The following is an 18803-nucleotide window of genomic DNA, read 5'->3' on the forward strand; positions in this document are numbered from 1 at the left end:
GAATTACTATTATAAACACGCTTGCAATTCTTTTATCGCGCGTCTGGTTTCACCACGAATACGTTGACTCGACAATTATGGGCGTGAAGATGAAAAAGGGAAGAGGATCGAACAGTTCCGCGAAACGGTCTCACCGTAATGGCGACCGTTTTCATTTAATTCCACCGCGGGTAACAATACGATTGGCTTTAAAAGTTGATTGCGGGAACTTCTGGTTTAATTATCTGGGAAAGGTATGTGTAGATATTGGTATCTTTTTTTTTTATGACGGTGAATGTACTTCGTAGTTAGATTAAATGATCGCTTAAATATTGGAAAAAAGAAAAGAAATTGTTCCAATTTTTTTCTTTCTCAAAATATTAATTTAAAAATTGGAGACAATAAAACATTGAAAAAAGCTTTGAAATATTTATTTGTTTAATTTTTTTACTTAATCATAGATTGAAAATTTAGTATTTCATTATATTTGCAATAATTTTGTAATAAAATATTAATATCATCTTTTTAATATGTTTTTTTTTTGCTTCTTTTATATTGAAATAGTTCAGTCGGATTTAGAATTAAGGCAATATTTTTTATCCAAGAAAATCGTAAATTATAGAAGAAATATAAAATAAAAATCTATGTATCTCATGTAGAATTATTTTTCACGTTTTCATTAATCAAACTCGTGTATTTAAATTTTTTTTTTTTACATCCATAAATTAAAAAAATTATTCAAATATATCAAGTTTTTTAGGAGGAGAAATTAAAGAGAGAGATATATAATGAAATACAACGTATAATAAAACTTCAGCAATGTAACAAAATAATTTTTACAAAAAATTATATCAAAGCTCTTTTATGAACGGAAAATATAACGAATTATGAACGAAGAACAATTTTTAACTTGCTTCAAATTCAAATTTTCCTTTTTTTATTCGCCAAAAAAGTTCAAAGAAATGATAATAAAATCAATCTACATTTTTATTCATTAAACACGTATTGATTTATTAACATAATCATGATATATTTCTTACGCGTTTCGAAAAAAATGTCAAACGAAAAAGATAATTAAAATCTTTCTCGAAATCGATCTCACATCTACGACGAAATAATTAATAATCGTCACCTTATCGTAGAATTTAAACTGAAAACAAACAGACAAGATGAATTTCGAGACTCTCGTGTTTCTACGAACCGCTTAATCCGCTTTGAGACCAATTGTTTTCATTCGTTGAGAATAAAAATTAATACGCCAATTTGTAGGAGCTTAAATATTTTGTCGGACGACAAATGATATCGGGTAGCTAATATTTTTATATCGTACAGGTTGTTAAATTCAATCGTTGTTAAATTCTCAGACAGTTGGATTATCCGTGATAAAGATGCGGATAATCGCTCGAAGTTTCACTTGGTCGACGACATGATCTCTCATAATGGCTGTGACAAGTAATTGCCATAATTAAAGCACGAGTTTAGGATTGGATTGGCTTGAGTGCTACTATTGTTCCTTGAAATTCGATGCTTGGACGATTCGAAGAGAGAAGATTGTATTGTATAGAAATAAAAATAGAAAAACATTCATTTTTTTGTTTAATGAGGTTATTATTATTGTATTGTATGGGAGTGACAGAATTGTATCAAGTGGATGAAAAATATTCGATAGATAGAGAGGAAAAAGAATGATGAATATTTGGAGAATATCAGAAGATAGAAATAATATTTCATTTGTGACAAATTTATATCGAATTGTAGGAAGAGTATTATAAAGATGTAGATGAATATTGATTTATATAAATATGATAAAATAGTAGAATACTTAACATTATTACATGAATCTAAAATTCACAAAAACTTTTTTAATATCTTTTAAAAATATCTGTATTATAGCAATATATCAGAAATAAAATGGAGTTTGAAGAATGCATGCATGAATTAATCGAGTTCAGGAAAAAGTTGGAAAGGAATAAGAGCTGGAAAGGACTTGGAGAAGAATTAATGAGACTTTTTATTATATTGGCCCTAAATCTTTTGAATAAGAACTCATCTACACCCTATAGTTCTCATACTATTGTTAATTTCAATTTTCTCTCAGCCACACCTCTAACTTGATAACAAGACAGATGCATAAAGGGAACACTCGTTCCAAAATTGAGAAAAGCTTTGCATATTTGAAAGCACTTCTTTCGTTACGTTGATGCAAACGGAAAATAACCCAGTAATATTCCATCCATGTAACGTGGCCTTCGCGCTTTTCCTCTTTCCACTCTTCTCTTGCCTTCTCTTTATTCCCTTTTTTTTATGTTTGCTACTTTGTTTCCCATCCAAATGAGACGAAGATAAAAGCGAACGAAATCCGGCATTTTATCTGAAAAAAGAAAAAGAAGCAGAAATACCACTCGAAAGAAGGCGAGATAGCATCTGCCAACCAGACCACGCTTAACCCTTTTATCGATCAGGCTGCCAACGTCTGGTAACAATGTTTGCTTAACGCCAGTTCACGTGGCTGTTCAAGGAACTTTGGATCTTCTTTCATCCTTGTAAGAAGATCTTTCTTCCGGATACACCTGTCTAAGTGTACATTCTATTTGAAGATAAAAAAACTGTAAATGTGTTTTATCGTTTGTTTTTTCAAGGTAATTTTCTATTTGAACATGCTGGTTCATTGCACAAAACATTGGAAATCTTGATCTAAATTTTCTTAGAACTTGGAATTTTCTTTTTAATCTAAAATTTTTAAATTAGTTTTTGCATTAAAGTTGTATTCTATTATGTATATACTTATTGAATAATTCTTAATTATTTGATTGTTATGAATATATTTATAAAGGATAAGTTAATTGGTACAATATTGGCCATTTTAGATTATGAGTATGAATATTTGTTTAGAGAATAGACTACACATGGTTATATCGATTGGGTACACTCAACATTGTTGACTTTGAATTCATCATTGATAAAATTTCGTTTAGAATTCCATTTAGCAGTTAATTATGCGAATGATTTTTATTTCCCTTTCTTACAATCATTCCAAAAATTTCATTTTCCTTGTATATCTCAGAATTTAATCGAATATACGATTTTTTGTCCAAAAATATAGCTGTATACAATATAACGAATTTTTAACATTAGTCTACAGTGTATATGAGATATAACATACGTAATTAATTTAATTTCAATTTAAATTAATTTTACAATTACATCGTTATATCTTTGAACATGTAAATTTCAAATTATTTATATTTTTATAATCATATCAAGAATTTTTTGTCCAGCGTTAAATCGTCGTTACAAAATAAGATAAGCAAGAAGTTTACCCTATGGTATAAATTACGCGAATTAAACACAACCGCTTTTTCTTCCCTTTTATTTTTCGTGCCACTATTCAACTGACTACTTTTTATTGCTCGGGCAATTAACCTCGTTTAGGTAGCGACGAACATGAGGGTTTTCGCGAAAGCTTATAGGGGTAGTTATAGAATGTACTTCTTTCTAACACTTTTTTTTTTCGTGAATTGTCGAATAGGGAATCGAGAAACTGATGAATTTCCGTCACAAGACATCTTCTGTTTACTCATCCTTCCGGAACAATTCACAGAATTTAAAGAGAGACAGGAAATTTTTGTACTAAATTTCTATATTCATTTTTAATCATTTAATCAACGAGACTGGAAAGAATGGGCAACGTTAATTGAAGATTAAATAATAAAAAAAGCTATAAACACATCTTAATTTGCTTCTCAATCTTCTTTTTTTTCCTAATTAATAATTTCGAGTTATTAAAATGAAAATATCGAAGTGTAGAACGTTTAAAAAGTTTCTTCATATTTCTTTTTTTTTTTTTTTTAATAAATGAGATTTTCTCAACCTTTCTTAATAACTTGTTATTTAATATCAAATTATCTTCACGGTATAAATTATTCACATTCTGTGAATTAAATAAAAACACGATTGCGTCTGGATTAAAACTTAATTTTAATGCTAACTAAATCTAACTGAAGTTCAAAAATTTTAACTCGTTAGCGCGATATATCGCGACAATTATTTTTTAATATCGCGCAATGTACAATTAATCCTACCGTTCGAGAAACTTTAAGTAAAAAGAAAAGCAGATTTGGTAATACACATATACATATTTTTCTCGACCAATTCTCCAAATCACTTTAACACTTTTACGCGATTAATCCTCCTGCTCTAATCTCACGGAGATACGATTAGAAAATAAATTGCAAATCAAACTGCAAATTCCCCTCCCCACCCCTATTCCGGGATCGAAAGGGTAGAAAATTGAAATTAATAATCTGTCTCAACCGTTGTTCGAGTCTCCAGCGGTGTTCGACTTTGTTAGTCGATTAAGTCGGCCGATGAATTCACCCGAGTTCCACTCGTATTTGTCGCGTAATATGTTCCACGAGAGAGAGAGTTACGCGATCCGAATTTCGCTGTAGGGGGTGGTGGCGCCGAGCGTGTTACTCGTGTCAGGGAGGGGAGGAGGGGGGGGGGATAGGGAAAGGTAGGATTCGCGTGAGTGGCGGAAATTCGTGGCGTCCATCTTTGGTCTCTGGCGAAACGGGTGGCAATTTTGCGATCGTGAAAGGGGTCTCTAAACATCGGCCACGGTATTAAAGCAGTGCCGTTCAATTTAACCGGTGGCGTCGTGTTAATACCGGTGGGTTTGTAAATTTTCTGGCGCAATCACGTTTATTAGTTCTCGTCGATGCCGTGGGACGTCTTGTTTCTAGCCGTGGTCGCGAGGATTTGATCGGGGAAGGAGGGGACGAGTGAAAAGTGGAAACGTATATTTGCAGCGAGAGATAAATTACATTTAGGGATCGAATGAGAAGTTCATATTCGAACGGGTTATACGATACCTCTCGACGATGATACCGATAATTATAGTTCTTCTAAGCGTAAGTAAATTTATCGTTGGCGTTGCGTAATAAAATTTATTTTCTTTCCTTGTAAATGCTTATTGTAAATATTGATTTCTTTTTCTTAATAGTATAAAAATAAAGAAGAGAATAAAAATAAAAGATATTTTATCAAAAATTATTTGCTAGATAAGAAAATGATATAAATTCAACGTATCAAGGTAGATGATTGATTAAACTTTATAATTTTTTTTTTTTAATTTCAACGTAACAATTTGTCTGGATTATTTTATTCTAGATTAAGTTTATTAAAATCTGTTTTCTTTTTTTTTTTTTTGTTTTCAGCTCTTGTTGGAAAAAAAGACATTCTTCAACAGCTTCATCGCAATCTATACGAGAAGACTGCTAGATAATGTGAATCATTGCCAACTGGGACGAAAGGATGCGTTTGAAATTTGATGGCTTTTGTCGGAAATAAATTCCGGACATAATACCGGTGTAAAGTGAGATAATTGTACACAGGATAGTTTTGAAAACTTCATCTCTGTACGTCCTCCTCTTTTATCTATCTTTTCTCTCTTTTTTTTATTTTTTTTTCTTTTTATTTGTACTTTCAATCCATCTGTACGCTTCTCTTCGTACATTCATTTTTCTTCTTTTTCGTTTTCACTTCTCTCCACTTTAGCATTCCTTTTTTCCTCCTCTAATCCTTCCGCAATCTCCTCTCTTTCCGCATCGTGTTTCTTTTTTTCCTCTTATCTCTTATCCATTTTGTATACACGATTCTCTATTCCTCCATAGAAGAATATTCGAAAAGAGACAAGATTCTGTTACGATTTAGCCACAAATGGACGAGGAGAATGGCGAAAAGATGATTTAAATTCGATAAATCCAACGATGCCACGTGTATGATCCGCATATAAATGTAATTCTCTCGCCTATTTCGACAAACGGCAAGAGGCGAAAAATCGATCCGACCGCGTTCGATTTACATCGAAAAAGGGTGTGCCTCCTCCCCTTCCTCCTGTTTTCCAGGAGATAAAGACTCGTGCGTGTCACGTCACGTAATCCCTCGCCGCGAAATTTAGTGGAAAAATGCGCCCCATGATCGCTATAAATATTCCTGGAATTCGAACTATTTTAATTCACGAGTTTGATCGTTTGATCTACATTGAAAGAGATATATGGTTTCAAATATGGTGTGCCTCTTTTGGAAAACTTCAAATTGACAAATAAATTCTATAATTAAACATTATAAAACTAAAAAAAAAAGAAAACAATTAAATTATATGAATTATCGATATTTTAACTTGACTCAACATTCTGTATAAATATAAGAAAATATACTCTGGTGTAGCGACATAATCGCGACAAGAGAGTATCGAGATCGATTCCCGATCAAAGCAACGTGCATATCGTGCAACCATTCGTGTCAGGGAAATTTAATATATCTGGTAGCCAGCATCGCATTGGCACGCGACCGACTTGTGCGTTTCATCAACAAATTCCAAGTGGATTTATCTGTGACTGGAGGAGAATGGAATGGCGTGGACAATGGACCCGACTGAACCCACGCGTCATTGTGACCGATGTATAACCGGCTAATAACATATATAATAAACCATAACAATATCATATCTTTTATACTCCTATCTTTTTCCACTCGTGTCCATTTCTTTGTTAGGGTGCCCAAAAAAAGTATCGCCTGGCAATGTTACTTACTTCGACAATATCTTGCGAGAGCAACTCTGTATTGTTGCGCAGAGATTGTAGAAAAGAGACATATCATCGTGGACCATACCTATAGAAAGGGATATCAATGAAGAAAGCTTTCTATCGGAAAGAACTATCTACTCCCAAAAAGTTACCTATGAAAAAAAAGGTACCTGTGCAGAGAGCTATCTATGGAAATAGCCTTTTCTGAATACTTACAGCGTGGATACATGTTTTTCTTCACGTATTCTTTCACATGTGTCCGTTCTTCACGGATGGAACAAAACGAGAGATAGAAATAGAGAACGAAAGAAAGTGGAAAAAAAAGAGATAGAAAGACTACGGAGAAGATACCTACCTATGGAAGCTACCTATATAAGGGTCATGGCGCATGTCAAACCTGAGAGGGTGCGGCAGAAAATGGTACCTCGAGGACTAAACCGCCACCAGGGTGGATCCGTCCTTTTCTATGCTCGTGTTTTCCCTTGTACTCGACTCCCGCAAATCCTCCGGACGCGGACGTTCCCTTTATCGGGGTCCACGTTTCAACGCGCATATGTGTGTGTGTGTGTGTGTGTATGTGTGTGTCGCGCGCGCATCAGCTCGGCTAAATCTCGCTACGTGCTCGTTTTCGATGCTCGACACACTTTCTTTGTTACCGATCCCCGCCAATTCGGCCCGTTCCTACGATTTCTTCTCCTCTCCTCGCCTCTCCTTCTCACCATCGCTTCATTCTCTCAAAGCGATCACTTCCTTCTCTCCTTTTTCTCCCCCCTTCCCCCTCCTTTTTTTTCTTTACACTCTTTTTCTGCTCTCAAATCTCGCAAATAATAAAAAGTTGGTCCAATGGCCGAGCCGTTTTTCTCTCTCCGATTCTTCTTCTCGATTCTTCCTCCGCGATATAGAATTCCAAAGGATTTTTCCTTCGGTTTTCTCCCCTCGATTTCTCTGCTTTTGAATCAGGCAAAGGAAATTTCACTATGCGACACGTTGATCCGAACTGTTTGCATCGATTTATCTCGCGTGCACATCTGCTTCTTCGCAAATTCTCCCCCGAAGTTCTCGTTGGTTTTTTTTCCCTTCTCGATTAAAATTTGAATTCAGGTGAAAATCGAGAGAGAAAGATGAAACGAAACGTCTACGTTTGTTGGTCTTCTGCCAGAAATCCCGGTTGTGTCACAGCTTTCTCTATCGGATTATCCCTTTTCGTTAGCAATATGGACTTGTTTGGGAAACTAATATAGTGGGATCCGTGTTTTTCTTTTATCTCCCATGGTTTTGCTTGGTTTTTTCTTGAATTCTCCCTTCAAATCTAATTTTATCAAAGTATTTATACTTTTTTTACCTTTTTAGTTCTTTTTATCTTTCTACTTTGAATCTCTTCTTGTTTTTTAGGAATCAGCAGAGAATCTCTTCGTGTTTCGGGGGGAATTCTTTCGAATTTCAAGCTCTTCAATTAGTAGTTGGGATTATTGCTTTCTTTGCTGAGAAAAAAAAAATAAAGAAATCCTAGTTTATCCACGGTTTGTTGCCGTAATCATGCGATTAACTGACTCAACATCTCTAATCTTCAAATGCAAACAAGATTTCTATCTAACTTACGAAAGGAAAGTTTTAAAACTTTTCTTGTTTCGAGTGATTGATTTCTCGTGCACCAGGGCAACTTCCAACGGTGAACTTATTGCCATTAACCTTATTGGAAGCTTTAAAAATTCCATCGTTCGATTAAATATTCAACATCCCTTCGATAGATGGAGATTGTTGGTTCCTCGTAGATCGTTAAATAATTTAAATTTCTATATTTATTCAAGAGATATTTCCATTCGTTACGATCTAGCACATTAATGAAAACATCCTCCTTTGCCTTTCATCGCTATTTGCTGGAACAAATCGAATTTACAAGAGGTACAACCGATCAGAAGGAGATGCAATGCTCCAATACACGCATCATCGACCGAAAAGTCGAAGGATGGCGTGCAGTCGGAGACAGCTTTGTAAATTTCTTGCGTAAATTTCTCTCTAATGTCAATGTGAATTACAATTAAATGTAAATATGATTTCGTGAAAATCACACGAACGATTAAAAATAAACGAAGAGGAATTTTTTAAGCAGCTTAATATCCATAAAATTGCATAGAATTAATATTAATCCAATTATAAAGTTTGATTTTATCTAAAGCAATTATCCGTTCTATGTAAATCTACGCAAGTATGACAATCTTGATTGTATTAGAACGAGGTCATTTTATAATAATTTGATAGTTATCGTGGAAAAGCTTAATTAAAAAAATTTGAATATTCCAGTAGTATGCCACTTTCCAGAATATTATTGGATGAAGATACGTATTTTATTCGTATTAATTGAATGTTAATTGGAAAATTAGATAAAATGTTTAATTACAAATGAGTCGAGAGCAGTATTATAATTCATAATTTTTTAATATCCTTTTAAGTTATCACGGCTCGTTAAGATCAATCCAATTGAAGAAACGAGCATTGAATTCGCAATTTACTCGTCTGAAATTTGATTTTTGTCTATCTCTATATCAAATTTGGTATTGAATGATTCTTTTTGCTCTATTGAACATCGCGAGAACGATGGATCGCAAAAAATTTTTACAATTTCAATGGAAAAGTTTTTATGATGCATATGAAACCGCAACATAACCGAAATAGAATTGTTATTTTTCAACGATGCACGAAATATCCACTCGTGGCACCAATTCGAACGAAATGATTCGACAAGATATATACCTCTATGTATTCTGAATTAATTAGAATTTCAAAACTATCTGGAGTATTTAAATGACTATTAAAATCTCTCAAAATTTAAATCGTTAAATTATCATAATAAATTTTTTTTAAATCTTATTAAATAAGAATAATTCACTTGAAATATCAAAATCAATGAAATTCTTGGATTTATCTCTCTAAAAACATTCATTTAAATCAATTACAAAACAAAATATTTTAGAAGATTTTTTTTTAAAAATTATGTTGTATAATATTACTTGATATAATTAAAATCTGATTACATTAGAAAAATTGTTTAACAATTCTACATTTATTAATTTATAAATTTGATCTTTTTATACTTTATATATATGTATTTTATTCAAAGTTTAAAAAACATCTATAAATAAAAAAATTTAATGTTACACAATTTCCAACTTTACTTATTGCTATCTGATTCAAAAGACCAAACGAAATATATTTTTTTAAACCATCAATAGTAAAAATTTGTAACAATTACGTAAATTTTAATTTCAAATTCTTAATGGAGAATTACACTGTATTAAAGAATAGATTCGACAACTAAAATTTATATATCAAAAGATTTAAGAATAAAAAGGGTCCATTTCTTAAGTTAAATTATTTTTCTAATAAGAGAACTTATTTACATTAAAAATAAAAAATACATAAGAGAGAAAAACCTGTCTCGTTACGAAAGTTTCTTTAATCATAGACACAGCCAAACGAACAGGGCTTAATCTCCTGAAACAATATTTATAGACATAATTACTTACAACGCAGCAGAGACACGATCGATCCATCAAATTTTCGCAATCCATGGGCCAACTTGCCACATATTTAGATTATTGCCACACATATATCTAGAAATCTAACCGAATCTCTTGATCGAATCTCAACTGTCACGCTAATGAACACGAATCTTCTTTCACAGCTTTGCTCTTGTATTTGACGCGTTATAAGGAAAAAAGACGAGGAATAAGAAAGGAGGAGGATGGCAACTCGAAGATTATTCGTGGCTGGTTGGAAGATATTTAGGGACCCTGACGATGACGTGGAGTTATTAAACGTTGAGAGAGTTACGTAAAACTTACGTGACAGCATCGTGACAGTGGATGTGTTTCTCGCCAGTTCAATATGTATGGTGTACATAGAGGTAACTCGTGAAGTTTAGTGGAAACTGGCTTTGCTGATAAAACTTGCATATTATACCGCTTCTTCTGCTTCCATTGAGCCCCAGGATTATGCAAAATTTAACCCCCCTGCTTAGCAATTTTAGTATCGAATCGTTTTTAATTCGAAGCTTTAACTGGATCATGGATCACAATTTCTAAAAGCTTTTGGCATTAGGATGGAAATTAATAAATATCGAAATTATTTCTTATCAAACAATTGAGATTATATTTATACAATATATTTTTGTAATTTCTAATTATTTGCTATTTTATTTTTCAAGAGATAAAAATTTTAAAATGTTTTCATTTAAAAAATATTAGGACAACTTTCAATTCTGAATGAAACTTTAATATTTGGTATAAAATTATAAATTTTAACTGCGTACATTTTTTACACAAATTGTTAAATAATTTATATTTATATAAATATATATATATATATTTTTTTTAAGTGAGCACACATATTGAAGATAGCCAACGAAGCATACTAGATTAATTAATTTTTTTTAATTTACCTTTATAGCAAGATATACTGCAATTTTTTAAATACCGTCTATATATAATATTTTTAATTTTCTCGTTTCCAATTAATTTAATCATTCATCTCGTTATTACTGAAGGATAGAGTGTTATGTAATTTATAGATACTTTTCTCGATCGATAGAAGTCTCGCACACACATACGTATTACTCATGATTAATTGGAAGTAACAACACGTTGAATTTGATGGATATTTACTTAATCGAAATGAAAAGAACTTTTCCACTCGTTCCTCGACTTATTCGCTATAGTATATGCCAGAACGTAGAAAATTGTACGAATCATATTGTTGTAAAAAATGTTGTCCATTTTGTGTAAAATATCCATATAATTTTCACAGGCGAAATAACACGTTCTTTCCAATCATTTTTGACGATATTCTCATTACATTTTTTTGCTTTTCTTCTATTCTCCTTGAGACCTATTGTTTCGCTTACCATTCCAAGAGTTGTTCGACTTTTGGAAACAATAGCAGAAACAAAAGATCTTTATCTATATACAATATTTTCGAAGTTGTTTATTAGAATTTCAAACTTATTTCTTCGAAATAAATAGCGCGAATAATAATCGAAAGATTAATCCTCAAGGTTTTCAAAGTTTTTAACGATTATCATTTTTTTTATTAGAATTAAAAGATGCGACAGAACTTCAATAGCAAAGCTTATTAATAGCTATCTACACAATGGAACTCCATTGTGATTCAAGAAAAATGAAACAGCAATATTTTACTTCCATTTTAATTTACTTGAAAATAATAAATGAGGCAATTTGAAATAATTGAAAAATATTTATATGTACCTGTTCATAAATATCCATTTGAATAAATTTGAACGCAATGATTACAATCTATTTACTTCATTTACTTATCAGAGTACAAATTAAAATTCCACTCTCAGTTCCTAGTAGTGTAATAGTGCTTATTCTTCTTTCCTCGCTCGTCAAACAAACGCAATCCCTCCGGCCACGATAATCTCGGTAATAAAACCAAGTCAACAAGCTTATTTTTTTTCAACTTCAGCGCAAACACATTCGTCATATAATGGAATCTGTTTACACGGCGAACACACGCCGAAACGGTGCATTTTATAGGCTATGATCTAATTCCATCGCGTAGAATATAGAGTAGGAAATATTCTCTGTCAAACTCACGTATTCACGGTCATTCGCGTAACGACGTGGCAAATGCACGGCTTCGAGAAAATCATGAGACTAATAGGGTGAAAAAGAATGGGGTAGAACAGGTTGCATTGTACGCGAAGCCAGATAAAATAACAAACGACCCAGAAAAAAGGGGAAAAGAAAGGTGAAACAGGACGACTGAACATCGTGAATATTCCCTCGCATCCGTGATGAAAAGATGTATCGAAGCGTGGAACAAGGTCCGCCATTTTTTCGCACGTTCGCGCGTATTCGCGTTTCGAGTGTCACCTTTGACAATTTTCCATCCCGCATAGTGCGACCTCGATTATTACGAGTCGAATATGAAAAGAAATTCTCTGCGTTGGATTTGTTCAATCTTGCAAACAATTCGTCGTGATATGAGAAAAAAACTATTTTTATAAGCTTAAGTAAAGTTTTTTGTGTGGACGGCTAACCAAAATTTTCGATATTCAATTTCAATAATTCCAATCTCTAATTTTAAACATTACAATCTATAGCAAAGTAAAAAAAAATTTATCTAAATTTTCGAAACTCTTAGTTTTGTGTAAACTAATGTAACTTTTTGTGGAAAAAAATTGATATATGCAAAATTATGAATTATCTTTTTTCTTATTACAGAATATTCGATTAAGAATGACTTTAGTTCGACTGTAAAAATATAAAAATATAATTTCCAAGAAAAGAAAGTTTCAAGATTTTAATAAAAATCGCATATAGACTAAAATTACAAGCTTCGATCTACTGTATCCATATATTCAAAATACAATATGTTTCATTCTAAATCCCAAAAGCGTATCGCAAAAGCATTAGGTCGCTATCATTTCAAGTCACGTGAAAAGAAAGTATCGATGGAAGTTTTTCAACGGTTTCCCGTTTTTCATCTCGATGAATATCCCGCCCAAAATTCCACTTTTCAACCGAAGAGTAAATAAAAGTGGGAAACGGCGTCGTACACGTGGAGCCTCGGTCAATACACCCTTACGAGTTTAAAAAGAAGGGGTGCGAGACGCTCTCTTTTCAACCTTTTCCCGACGACGAGTTTACGAAAAAAATAGAATCGCTTTTAACATTTGATTTTTCCTCTTTCCTCCTCTTCCGATCTTTCGACGCGAGAAAGGATCGCTTAAAATAAATAAATAAAATTTCGAAAGCGTTCAAGCGTCGACGTCCGCCCGTATCAGTTAGCATGCAACATTTATGCCACGAATATGCCGTGAAAATGTTCGTTCATAAACACATGAATTATTCAACTCCATATTTCTTTCATACCATCCGAGTATAATTTCCACGCGTCCTGTAAATAAACGCGTCGCGTCGTCTCGTTTACTCTAGCGTATTATATTTTTAGAGAGAAGAAGGAAAAAAGAAAGAGAGAGAGAGAGAGAGAGAGAGAGAGAGAAAAGAATCGATGTCATCGCAACGATGAAATCATCGTGCACGCACGAATTTCGTGTCTGGTTCCCACGTTTTACGACTTCGTTCAACTCTGTCTTGTCAACGACCTGTTGGAACGTTAACAAGCTCGCGAAAGATGATCCAGTCCCACAGGAGTTTCTCTTGGATATATCGAGAGAGTTCAATAAGGATCCTTGGGAACGTGACACTCTCGTGGTCTACTCCTCCCCGCGCTCGAAATTCGCCCGCTAAATTCAAGTTTCTCCCTACCCGTCTCCAATTTTACGACGTTCACTTCATCGATCACTTCGAACTTCCGTGACCAGATTATTATATATCCCCTCTTACCTTCTCAATCCCCTCGACTCTTGTGCGACGATACGAGTCGACCTGTTGGCCACATCGTTTTCCGCCGAATCCCGAACGAAGAGACGTCTTCACAGAAGGACCTCGTGCACTGGGATGAGAACGACACGACGAACGAAGATAATAAATAATCTCGTATTCAGGGTCACGTGCACAAAGGGTTTAACAGAGGGTTTCGATCGAAATTCACGAGCACTGGAGGATGGAACGGCGATTGGGATGCACGATCCGGATCCGTGTCGTCGCGACGTGTGGACGCGTACTGTTCGAAGAGACGCGGACGGCACGGTCACTGAGCGTCGCGACGACGACAACGAACACCACCACGACGTCGACGTCGGCGTGTGATACTAGAGCATGGTCGGTGGTGGTCCAGGAACGCACGGCGGCTGCGCAAGCGCCTCAACTCTTCAACACTCTGCCCGATTAAATTAAACCTCGACTTTCACCATTTCTTTTCTTCATCTTCCTCGCCTCCCTTTTTTTTCTTCTTCTTTTATTCTTATTCTCTAACCTCGTGGCTCCTCCTCCCCCTGTTTCCAAGGATTTCCAAAGATTCGAAACTGTTCCTCTCCTCATTGAGATTGCTGGTTTCGTAGCTGTTTCCGGTGATGGTGGAACAATAATCTCGAGGGAACGGTGAAATCTCGCGAAGATATTGTCTCATATATCTCCCCTTTTTTCCCTCGATAGAAAGATCTCTTTGTTGACCCGCGTTAATTACGTGTAATGCTCTTTTGGGGGTCGAAAGGAGTTCGTGGATTGCTGTGGAACAAATAAATTAGGTGACAAGGTGCAGAGAATGTAGAAAAGTATTTACAAAGTAAAATAATTTTTGTTGGAAGTTCGGGAATTTCATACGAATGATGGATAATTTCGAAATTATCAGATATGAGTGCGCATTTTTTTATGCAAAATTAAATTTATAAATTTATAAATTTTAATTTATATACGTGACTAAAAGAAATATAAGCTTGGAGTAGCTGCAGATTTTTGTACATTTAAATTTTGCATAAATGCATAAATATCCATAGTTTAGTTATTAAATTTTCATAAGCAACTCGAAAGATTATTGTTATTATCTCTTTTTGTTAGTTAACATTCAGTATGAAAAATCTTCATCATTTCCTTGGTCAATATTCCCTTTTCTAAATTATATCATTGATTTTAAATCCCTATAAAGTATCTCTTTCTAACTTTTTTCACTTAAAACTCAAAGGTATTTCAATATATCTTGAAAAGTTAAAAAAGAAGAAACGCCAGATAGACAATTTTAACTAAGAAAAGACGAGATACGGAAAGATTATAAAAGTCGATTTAACGAAGAATTAAAAAATTTCCAACCGTGGAATTTACTGCTACTCCGTTACTTGATTCAAAGAATCAAATTTCAAGGAAGATATCCTTCCATAATCCTTATCTTCATAATGCCTATCTTCCCAAACGCGGCACGTAACAGAGATTCAACGGCAATATGCCGCTTTTCGTCCACCGTCTCAATCCGATTTCATCCGAGATCTTAGCAAAGAGACAAAGACCTTTATGCGACGGTACATCGATTATTCTCGTCGTAAAATTTCGACTCGGTGAACTTGAATCTCTCTCTGGACGAGCAAGAGCTTTATCCTCCACGTCTCGTCGACATCGCGTCGAACGACTCACGAATCCCTCGCGGTTGATGATCGAAGGGTAACTCGACACGACGGGAAACTGATATCGCGCGATCGCGTGGATAAAGGATATAATGGGAAGAAGCTGCGTTTGCGCAATTGCGCCGATTTGCATAAGATCTGTGGAAGTCGGAGCAACGTTAAGGGAGCACATTCGTGGATATTTTCGAGGGGTTGGAGAGTAATACTTTCGTAACGGTTGCTACGGATGTTACACGCGGAGAAGACACTTTGTATTCGTGAAATTTTCAGTGTTTGGTCGAATTACGGAATGCACTTTGCCAAAGTGGCGTGGTTTATTATCGGTTCGAACGTGGCTTGCTTAAAGAATATTACGTAATAACAACGTACGATGGAAATCTTCAACTTAAGTGGTCACGTATGAAGTGCGTTCAGTGATAAAATTCGTGACTAATGCTTGAGATAATTCGAAGAAATCGAAGAGCTCCTCTGTTCTTCGCGCGCAAATTATTCCTGCAGATTATTCAAAGCGGGCGATAAAAAAGACTTTAGATCTTGTAGGTTTTGACTTATTTGCGAGAAAGCGCGATTTTATCGAACTATTGTCATTTACGTGCCGATAAATAAGCGAGAGGAATGATAAAAATGCAAATCAGAGGAAGATATATAATGAATAATTCCGGCCGCCGAGGAAAAACAATATAATTTTGAGTTTCGCCAAATAAATTCTCATCTTCGCTCGATATTCCACCAATATTTATACAAATCCTATAATGCACGTTATTATCTTGATTCATAAATATTTAAATCAGGACGGTTTCGATAAATTTTAAAATATCGGAAAGCAAATGAGATATTTTATTTCGTACGATAAACGAAATATCCTTATTTATATAATCGCAGAAATTTCGCTCGATATTAATAGATTTTAATATTGTGGATTAGGATCAGACCCAATGCTGAATTATGGATTCCAATCTCGTATCGATATCTGTGGGAGTGTAATGGCAATTACTCCAAAGGATCTATGAGGTCGTCTAGCTCATTACCATGATATATTATTCCATTAAAAGTAATTTACATTTCGGTTTTCTCTTCAATATAATTACTTGTGAGTAGTTACTCCCCACTCGAAATGCATTTGAGAATCATATGGGAAAGAAAATCAGTTTATTCGGAGTTTTCGTAATAAAATTGATTTAACAATCCATTAAATTTATCGATATATATTTAGCAACAATCGTGGTGTTAAATAAAAGTTTTTTTTCTTCCAAATTCAAATCCTTTTGATTTAACTTTTAACAAAACAAAGGAGAAATTGAATTATAAAATTGAGGAAAAATTAAACGCTGCAAAATTGGAATTTAATCGTAAAGATATATAAAGAATATATATCTATTTATATGGCCACTTCATCTCTTGTTTCGAAATTATTCATATCAAGATAAACGAAAATAAAATAAAATAAAATAAAATACGAGGGAGAGCCACGATAAATTTATTTCTTCGAGTAATCTTAGCAGCTCTTGTGCTGTTTTATTGATTATACCTGATATTTTTTTTTTTAATCCCCTCGCATTTCCTCTTAAAAGGAAGCGTTTCAACGATGTTCAAAACATCGACAGACGATTCTTTAATGGAAACTTTTGCCGCTCATCCTTTCACAGCAAATATCTCGGCTATTTCGATCGAACTTTTTCAAAGATTATCACTAGTTTCCTTTTTCAAGGAAACTACTTTCAACATCCTCCGTTCGTATCGATAGATTTTCTTTAAAATGTACGATCAATTAAAATGTCGGAATTGAGTTGTGGAATCATTAACCGACTACTTTCTTCCACAATGTGTGCTGTGGACGTCAATTTCCAGTAAATCTCTGAGAAATATTACTTAAATCGCCACCGTGCCATACCATGCCGCAACCGTGTTTTCTTCCCCTATATTTTTGCCACTGCGCTAATGCAACTCGTCGCGTCCAATATCGGGATGTACTACTGGCAGATCCTGTACACTTTACGATATCTTTCTAACGTCTCGTTTCCCGTTTCCATCGTAAATCATTTCAAGAGGATAAGAAATCGCTTTTTCTTCCTTTCGAAACTATATCCTGTTAGTTCACACCATTGCGTTAATCCCGATATTATACATTCTTTTTTTCTCGTTTAATTAATTTCTTTCCAAAATAAGCGCATCTACCGTGCGACTAATTGAGATATCTCTTTAATAAACACTCACGAACGAGAGAACCGTATAAATATCAGATTGCGTAAACACAGTTTCCAACCCCTCGATGTTGATAAGAAACGATCCATTTGTTAATTACTTTTTTACCCGGGAACTATTTTTAACGATGACCCCGTGCCGCGATTATTGATTTATTCGACCGAAATATTTTTGCGTCTCGAGGAATAGGGTCGTCTTCCTTAGAATAAGGTCATATTCTAAAAGAGACTTATCTTAAACGGGGGAAAAGAGCGGGCTGGAAGAATCTGTCGATGCGTCGGACATTTTTAACTTCCTTCCTCTCCAAATACCGTGTTTTTCCGGTTGTTTATCGGAAACGGGGTCGCTGATAAATAACCATCGTCCATAAACGGATACGATATGAGGTATCGATAACGTTTTACAGTAATATTCAATTTACGACGCCGTCACTGGCGTCTTTATGCCGTACTTCCGGCGCGAGCACGCGTTTTCCCTCGCGTCGCAACAAATTTATATCAATTTTTATGGCCAATTTTTGTATCTACAATTGAATAACGCCATAATCAAAATCTTGACAAATACAAAGGAGAGTTTTTCTCCAAAATCAATTTTTCTTCCTCGAGGGATTCCCTTTTTCTTTTCTTTCTTTTCTTACGAATAATTTTCTCTTCGAGAACTCTTCTGAAAACTTGCGAATGAATTATCGCTTGTCACTCTAACGATATACATCCGGTATGAACCTTTATAATACAACGATGATGGTACGCGCGAACGCGCCACGATAATGGGATGGAGTTTCCAGGAAAGGTTACCGGAACGACCTGGAAGCCTTCAATCTGGCCAACTTCCTGACTGCACGACGTGCACCAACTCACGGATATAGACGCAATCATCGCGCACACCACCCTCGAACAATTGGCCCTCTCGTCCGTATACTTGGCGAATTTACATGAGATTCGTATCACGTTGCAATCTGTGAAGAGATTGAATCGACCCTCGCTTCTTGTGGAAAG

The 18803-nt window shown here is 34.6% G+C and overlaps 1 protein-coding gene across 2 annotated transcripts in view; it reads right to left on the bottom strand.

The window, feature by feature from the left end:
- LOC412883 (Allatostatin C receptor) overlaps positions 1–14646 on the bottom strand; it is a 71405-nt gene extending 56759 nt beyond the window's left edge. For both annotated transcript variants that reach the window (XM_006560876.3, XM_016911273.2), the window contains exon 1: positions 13937–14646. The gene's annotated coding sequence lies outside the window, so the exon portion shown is untranslated. The remainder of the gene's footprint in view (positions 1–13936) is intronic.
- Positions 14647–18803: the final 4157 nt, after the last annotated feature.

This window comes from Apis mellifera, linkage group LG3 (assembly GCF_003254395.2).
Source record: "Apis mellifera strain DH4 linkage group LG3, Amel_HAv3.1, whole genome shotgun sequence".
Lineage (NCBI taxonomy): Eukaryota > Metazoa > Arthropoda > Insecta > Hymenoptera > Apidae > Apis > Apis mellifera.